The 7699-nt window shown below is 38.3% G+C and overlaps 1 long non-coding RNA gene across 1 annotated transcript; it reads right to left on the bottom strand.

Annotated features, from left to right (window-relative positions):
• Window positions 1–638: 638 nt before the first annotated feature.
• On the bottom strand, window positions 639–4947 carry LOC144058204 (uncharacterized). Its single transcript, XR_013295400.1, has 3 exons — window positions 4880–4947; window positions 2689–2716; window positions 639–1024 (listed from the first exon to the last, which is right to left on the bottom strand). It is a non-coding gene; the product is annotated as an uncharacterized LOC144058204 (long non-coding RNA).
• Between the last annotated feature and the right edge of the window lie 2752 nt (window positions 4948–7699).

Below are 7699 nucleotides of genomic sequence, written 5' to 3'. Positions count from 1 at the left end.
TATGGATATCTAGCATTGGTTCATTAAAGAAAATATATTTACAGCTTAGTATCTGATCAAACCGTCCGCTGATCTGGAGACATGATTGATTATCCCCCCCCTAACTCCCCACCACCACCCCAGTTTCCAGTCACTTCCCTGCAGTCATGCAAGTTTAATTATCTAGCTCTTCATTAGAACATAGATGAAATTATCTCCTTATTATCTTCGAACCAAATACCCAGTAAGATAAAAATAATGAAAACATATTTCCCAAGTGTGCATTAAAATAAAATTTGGAGCACAGTGACCTAGTGGCTAACACATCTGCATGTTTTTCCCTTGCTTTGTGGATTTTCCTCCACCCACATTCCAAAAACATGCATGTTAGGGTGTTTGAAGACCAAGTGAGTGTAAATGGTTGTTTGTCCAACTATGCCCTGTGACTCTTGGCTGGCGAGTCGCGACCAGTCCATGGTGTTGCCCAAATTCAGCTGGGAAAGATCTAGCTCACCTGCAATCCTAACGAAGACAAACAGATGTAGAATAGAATTAAGATTTGAGGTATATTCTCTTATTTTTTTTTTGTGAATTCAATTTATTGCCACATGACATAAGTGAGTTATGAGGTGTGTGAATCACAGAAACGCAGACACAAATAAAGGTTATAAAAATTTACAAAAAACAAAAACTGCACAAAATGTCAAAGTTTAAATTGAAAACGCTTACCAAACGGCAAGGGGAAAAACTGAAGAGAATGCGCATGCACAAATGCGGAAAAAGAACCAACTAACAAAAACACTTCCAGAAAAAGTGCAAGGAAATAAACTACAAAGTACTCACAAATATCCAAAGATCAAGACATGGTCAAGTTGAAGCAACAAACAGGTACAGTCAGGTAGTCAAGATTAGCAATTGGTACACCGTACAAAGAGGTGAGCAAGCGAAAAGTCTGACGAGTAACGAGCATGTTCAGCTGCCTTTGAAATTACTGTTCAGCGGCAATGCGTCGCCGGAGGATCCACCCACTATCATTCAAACTGGGCTGGGGGAAAAAACACAACAAGCCTGAACGCAGAGACATTACAGTTATTCTATTTTTAAAACGTTCATCCAAAATAAAAACATATCAACTGTGTCGGACAGAATTCTCATACCTGTTTGTTCAACCATTTATTAGTATTAGTGTTAGTATTAGTATTAGTATTAGTATTAGTATTAGTATTAGTATTTTCAAAATTTAAAATTGGTCAATAATTTGAAAAAATAGCACCCACACTTGTAGATTGACCAATAGCATAAATTTGTGAAAAATATGAGATTCCGCATATTGTGGCTTTGGCCCAATGCCAGCGATATATATATATACTGTGTGTATATATATATATATATATATATATATATATATATATATATATATATATATATATTGTTATTGGCTTTATGGCCACATTTAACCCAGTATGCATCAGGGGTCACCAAAATGGTTCCCACATGAACCACGAAAGACTGCATTAGTAGTCTATGGGTCTGTTAAAAACATCGCTCACCAGTGAGGGGACATTGAGATTTCCTAAAAATGTTCAAGATGTAATCATTTGAAAATAAAAACAATTAATCAGTGTATTCACATAATTATTGTTATTAATAACATACAATTTTATGTAATTTGAGCAAACATATTATTTCAGAAGTGTGTATCTAACGGAAAGCCCTTTGTATTAAGAAATAGCTCTCAATTTCAAAAGGGGTAGTGACCTCTGGTATATGAGTCATTGTAACATCACAATGCATTTTCAGGTGTTATTAATGAGAGGAAATCTTCTATGTGTGTTATACTTTGTTAATAGTGTACATAGGATATCATACAGTGCAGAAACAATGTTTCCATAAGCTCAAGGTAGAAGGTGTTATCTCGACCTGTTGATCAGGTTTCCAACAATTGAAAACAGATAGCAGCAGCTAATCTAATAACTACAGTTTGTGTGGTCGCTTCTATGCCTACAGAAAATGTCATCTTATTCCTAACCCAGAGTTGTGGTTGTTTATGGTCTAAGACCAGGTGTCCAATATGTGTTTACATAATGTATTTTTTTAGACAATAATCACCATTATTCTACTTTGTCATGGTCCTACATTGTACCTCCATTGACATGATCAAATGTGACTTAAATATACTATTCAAATATTAAACAGAGAGAGAGAGAGAGACCTTTTAGCTGTGTATGGGACTATTGACCCCAGCAAGCTTCTTCTCAAGCATGTCAAGATGTCAGTTCATTAAAGAGACAAATATGCATAAAACCATTGGATAGCAATCAAATGAGCATGGCTGCACAATTAATCAGTCTTTATCAGCTTTAATAAGATTTTAGGGGGCCTTTCCCTCTTGATACAGTAAAATAAGCACACTGGGTTCCGCGTTTTCTGAGGATGCACAAAAACTGCATTAAAGGTTGGCACATTAATCAGATATACTATTAAACTCCGGGGAATTGACACAAACATTTTCTGTGCGTGTCTAATAGATTGTTGGTGTTGGTGCTTTGTGGTCGCGCTTCATTATTTATGTTGAGTGACAAATGTTTAGTTTTTTTTAATTCCTGATTATGGGGCTTTCATTCAGAAACTGAAATACGTTGCAATTTACAATTGTATTTAGTAGTGATGTTCAATTTTTTTTTAGAGCGATACCGATACAATACTCACCGATACCACGTGCCGATACCATTAGTACCTATGATACATAAAAAAAAATAAAAAAATTAAACAATGATGTATAATTTTTTTTAAATGACACATATCACAACTACAGCAAATTTCCTTAAAATTGAATGAAGTTATTGGCAATTATATTTTTTCAATTTGCTCATAAAAGTTATTTTTGAATAGAGCACACAATAAAATGATTTTTTTTTTTATCGATAAATAAGAAACAAATAATCCAGTGGCTAGAAAAAAAAGTCAAAATCAAAATATGTGGTTGCACAACTTCTTTTTAAAGAATACAGTGAAGTGCAAAAAATTCATTTATATACAATAGGGCTTCAAGTAATTTAGTAATATCTACCATGTTAAAATTTCTCAAGCTGTTTAGTGTGTGATGTTTAATTATATCTCGTTTCGAAATCCATGCTTTTAATTTGGAAGGCTGCTCTGTATTTCCATTTCCTGTTTCACATTCTCATTCAGAGCTAGAATTAGCGTCTGTGAGAGCCGTAAACTGCACCCATCTAATTTTAGCGCCGCAGCTCGAGGACGTAAACAAGGTAATTAAAGACTGCAAAGTTGCGTGAGCTACAAACATACAAACCCAATTCCCAAAAAGTTGGGACACTATACAAATTATGAATAAAAACTGAATGCAATTATGTGGAAGTGCCCAATTTCAATATTTTGTTCAAAATAGAACATAGTTGACTGTTCAAAAGTTTAAACTGAGAAAATTTATAATTTTAAGGGGAAAATATGTTGATTGTAAATTTCATGGTGCCAACAAATCTAAAAAAAATTGGGACAGGTAGCAATAAGAGGTTGGAATTGTCAATTGCACTTAGTTACCAGTTACCACTACTGAGGTCCATTGGCAACTTGATTGGAGTATAAAAAGAGCTTCTTGGAGTGGCAGTGTCTCTCAGAAGCAAAGATGGGTAGAGAATTTCTCCAATGTTGCACAGAAAAATAGTGGAGAAATATCAGAAAGGTGTTTACCAGCGAAAAATTGCAATCATCTATAGTGCATAACATCATTCAAAGATTCAGAGAATCTGGAACAATCTCTGCGTGTAAGGGTCAAGGCCGAACAATCATACTGGATGCCCATGATCTTCGGGCCCTTAAAACGGCACTGCACCGCAAACAAGAATGCTTACTGTAAAAGAAATCACAGAAAGGCCTCGGCAATACTTCCAGAATATATTGTGGGTGAACACAATCCACCATGCCAGCCGCCGTTGCTAGATGAAACTCGACAGTACAAAGAAGAAGCCATTTCTAAAGCAGACCAAGAAGCGCAGGCGTTTCTCTGGGCCATTTAAAATGGAGTGTGGAAAACTGTTCTGTGGTCAGACAAATCACGATTTGAAGTTCTTTGTGGAAAACTGGGGCGCTATATCATACTGACTAAAGAGGACAAGGACAACCCAAGCCAGTTTATAAGCCTGCATCTGGGATGGTATAGGGTTGCATGAGTGCGTGTGGCGTGGGCAGCTTCCACATCTGGAAAGGCATCGTCAATGCAGAAAGGTATATTCAGATTGGAGAACAACATATGCTCCCATCCGGGCATCATCACTTTCAGAGAAAATCTTGCATTTCTCAACACGATAATGCCAGACCACATGCAGCACCAATTACAACATCATGGCTGCGTAGGAAAAGGATCCGGGTATTGAAATGGCCAGCCTGCAGTCCACTTCTTTCACTTCTAGAGCACATTTGGCGCATCATAAAGGGGAAGGTGCAACAAAGAAAGCCCAAGACAGTTGAACAGTTCGAGAGACGCGCGTTAGTAGACAAGAATGGGACAGCATTCCTATTTCTAAACTTGAGAAGCGTGTGTCCTCGATCCCAAGACGTTTGCAGACTGTTGTAAGAAGAAGAGGGGATGCCTCACAGTGGTGAAAATAGCCTTGTCTCAACTTTTTTTAGATTTGTTGACACCAGGGAATTTCAAATCAAAGTAGTTTTGATTAAATGATACATTTTCTCAGTTTAAACTTTTGGCCTGTTCTCTATGTTCTATTCTGAATAAAGTATTAAAGTTGGGCACTTCCACATGATTGCATTCAGTTTTTAGTCACAATTTGTATAGTGTCCCAACTTTTTGGGAATTGGGTTTGTATATAACAGACATTGAACCACAGATATAGGTGATAATACTCACAACAAGCGAACTTACTTATTCTCAGTAACACACACCGAAATGGCTCTGCCGGAAGTAATGAAATCAACAAGTGTTACCTCATGAGGAGACACACAGGAAACGAATGAGACGAAACAAAACTTTTGTTCCCCCCAGTCTTTCTGACAGTTCCTGACCAAAAAATGTCCCCAAGAGCGGGGGCCGATACCTGGTATTGGTACTCGCCCATCCCGAGTATTTAGTATTTTTAAGATTATTTAAAAAATCATCTGCAAAACATAAAACACATCATAGTTAAATTATTTCATATTTTCTCTCAATATGCAAGTTTAAAAGGTGACCTATGAAAGGTCAGCATATTCTTAACGTTTGAGATCCACAGCTATACTTAGCATTTGGAAGAAAGAAACTAATTCTCATTTATTCCTGAATCCTGAAACACTTCCTGCCATAAATGGTATTCTATCTGTGTTGTTTGCCGCTTTACAACATATACAGTATGGCATTGAGCCTTAGTCACAATGCTATGTTTCTTGCTGTGTTGCTTTTCCTCGAGAGCGTCCCTGAAGCGCATGAGGCGAACGGCTGAGCTACTGCCTCCGAGAGGCTGCGCCGCTGTCAGCTCAGATCCGTCTTCATTAAGTCGAGTATGGCTCAATGGGAGACTTGCTTCCAAAGCATGGAATGTACAGCATCATAAATCCACATTAGAGAAAATGAGGCGTCTCGCGTAGAGATGGGATGCTGAGGGGGTGATGATAAGTTGTGGAGGTCAGCATTGCCCTACCAAATCCAGACAAACTATATGTCCTTAGAGGCATTCATGGCATATCAGCATGATTCAGGGAAGTCTGAAAATCTTTGCATGGTAATTCCTCGTCTTTTGTTTGTGTTTTATGACAGCCTTAGATCGCCTTTTTCAGACGGAAAGGTCACTCACTGGGGCAACTTGCCAGGTGTTTGCGGAGCAGCAGACCTGTGCTGTGTAGTGAATGTAATTATGGCTCTCTGGCAATCTGATGACCTGCCAGTCTGTCTCTCAACACAAGGAAAGAGCACTGGCATATTAAATGTGGCTAAACAAACATGCTTGTCTGAAGGGCACAGTCTGGTGGGTTAAGGAGGTTTTATGGCACCAGGTCATTATGGTTTTGAATGTCAGGTTGGCCGCCTACTTATTCCGGACCATAAAATTGGATCATTTTCATTCTAAGAGCTAAAATAAAATGTTATACTGTTTTCCAAAGACTTGGATACGTTTTCGTGTACCTTGGTGTCCAAATTCTTCAACATTAGCCTTGTAGCTTTCAACCTGTAAGTGTTTTTGTGTTGTTTCCTTTTTAAACAAAGGACAAAATTAGGAAAAAGTTTATTGATAAATAGAAAATACTTCATCAGTGTTTTTCCCCTCAGAAACATTACAACCATAACAATTTTTTTTACTTTCTTAAACAAAGTGTACAAAATGATCATAGGAAAATAAATTTGAACAATTACTTTATCATATACTGTTCAGAAAATACAAATACAAAACGTAACAAAAATTTCTGCCATCATCACTTTTTTTTCAACCTAAATAAACAAGATGTTAAAGAATATATAACATAAAACAATATACCAACATGTACTACAAAGATGAGATGGCGGCACTCGAGCGAAACACAGAAGGGGGAGGAGGGAGAGCGGGAGCAAATCTGCCTGTGGCTACTGTGACATGCCTGTTATCTGTTCTGTTTGACCAAACCGCAGCATTGCATAAAAGAGCCAAACTGAAACTAAACTATTAGATCGATATTATAGTTCATGTATCGAGCCGAGATCGATACTGACTTGGTATCGATAATATCGATATTTGGATCAACCCGCCCACCATTATTTAGTACTTAGTTCCGCACTCATGGCTCAAACTACAGGAGAAAATCTCTTAGCATGTTCTTACATACTTGGCCAATAAAAATAATTCTGATTAAAATATATGTATTATTATGAGCATACCTAATCAGTTGAATTTCCAATGGCAATCGCGACTGCATTGGGCTGCTGCTATCAGCAAAGACTGTTAGTTAGTGGGAATAACAGGCATCACTTCTCCTCTTGTCTGCAAATGAGCTCAAGGCAGCAGCCCTGACAGCCAGGAGTCCAGGGAGATTCTGCCCAGGACAAGCGCTGACATCATAAGTCAATGGCTGGCTATTTAGATGTTGGCGGTGTTTGGAGACTACTGCTAACAAGCACAAAAGGGCTACTGAGTGGACCGGTGAAGATGTCAATTGGAATTATAGGACAGAGGAAGTGCTCATTTGTTTTATTCCTCCACCTCCCAAGACCGTTCGATCTTTGTTTCTACTGTGATTACAATGTGCTGCCAAGCATTGCTTTAGGCGTGACGGGGAAAAAATCTCCTGTTAACATGGATGTGTGTGTGGAGGACTCCTCCTTGTTGGTCTCTGTGGAAACATTGTAATCACCTGTATGTAGGAACCCACTGGGACGCAGTGCTAGGGAGGCCTGACTTTGGGGAATTGAGTACGAAGAGAAGCCATCCATTTTCACAAGGAACCAACTGAGATTGCAAGACCACAATGAGAAAACAAGTGCTCGCGAATTACCGTCTTTAACTTTGCGATGAAATGGACCTTTAAAGTCACAGCTGTTCAAGCAGTCAGAGTGCCAGTGACAGTTGGGGAAATCACCTTCACACCATTGGGAATCCTGTCACAAATACATTCTCTGCTGTTTTTCTACAAATACCTCCCATGAGTTTTACAAGAAGGGAAGTGTTAAACTTAAGGTGCAATAACAAATTTACAGAGTGCAGAGATGATAAGCAGCAGCAGCAGCAGTGCTATGGTGTTT

This window comes from Vanacampus margaritifer, chromosome 9 (assembly GCF_051991255.1).
Source record: "Vanacampus margaritifer isolate UIUO_Vmar chromosome 9, RoL_Vmar_1.0, whole genome shotgun sequence".
Classification (NCBI taxonomy): Eukaryota; Metazoa; Chordata; class Actinopteri; order Syngnathiformes; family Syngnathidae; genus Vanacampus; species Vanacampus margaritifer.
The sequence above is the reverse complement of the archived record's forward strand: the minus strand, read 5'-3'. Positions and strand labels throughout refer to the sequence as shown.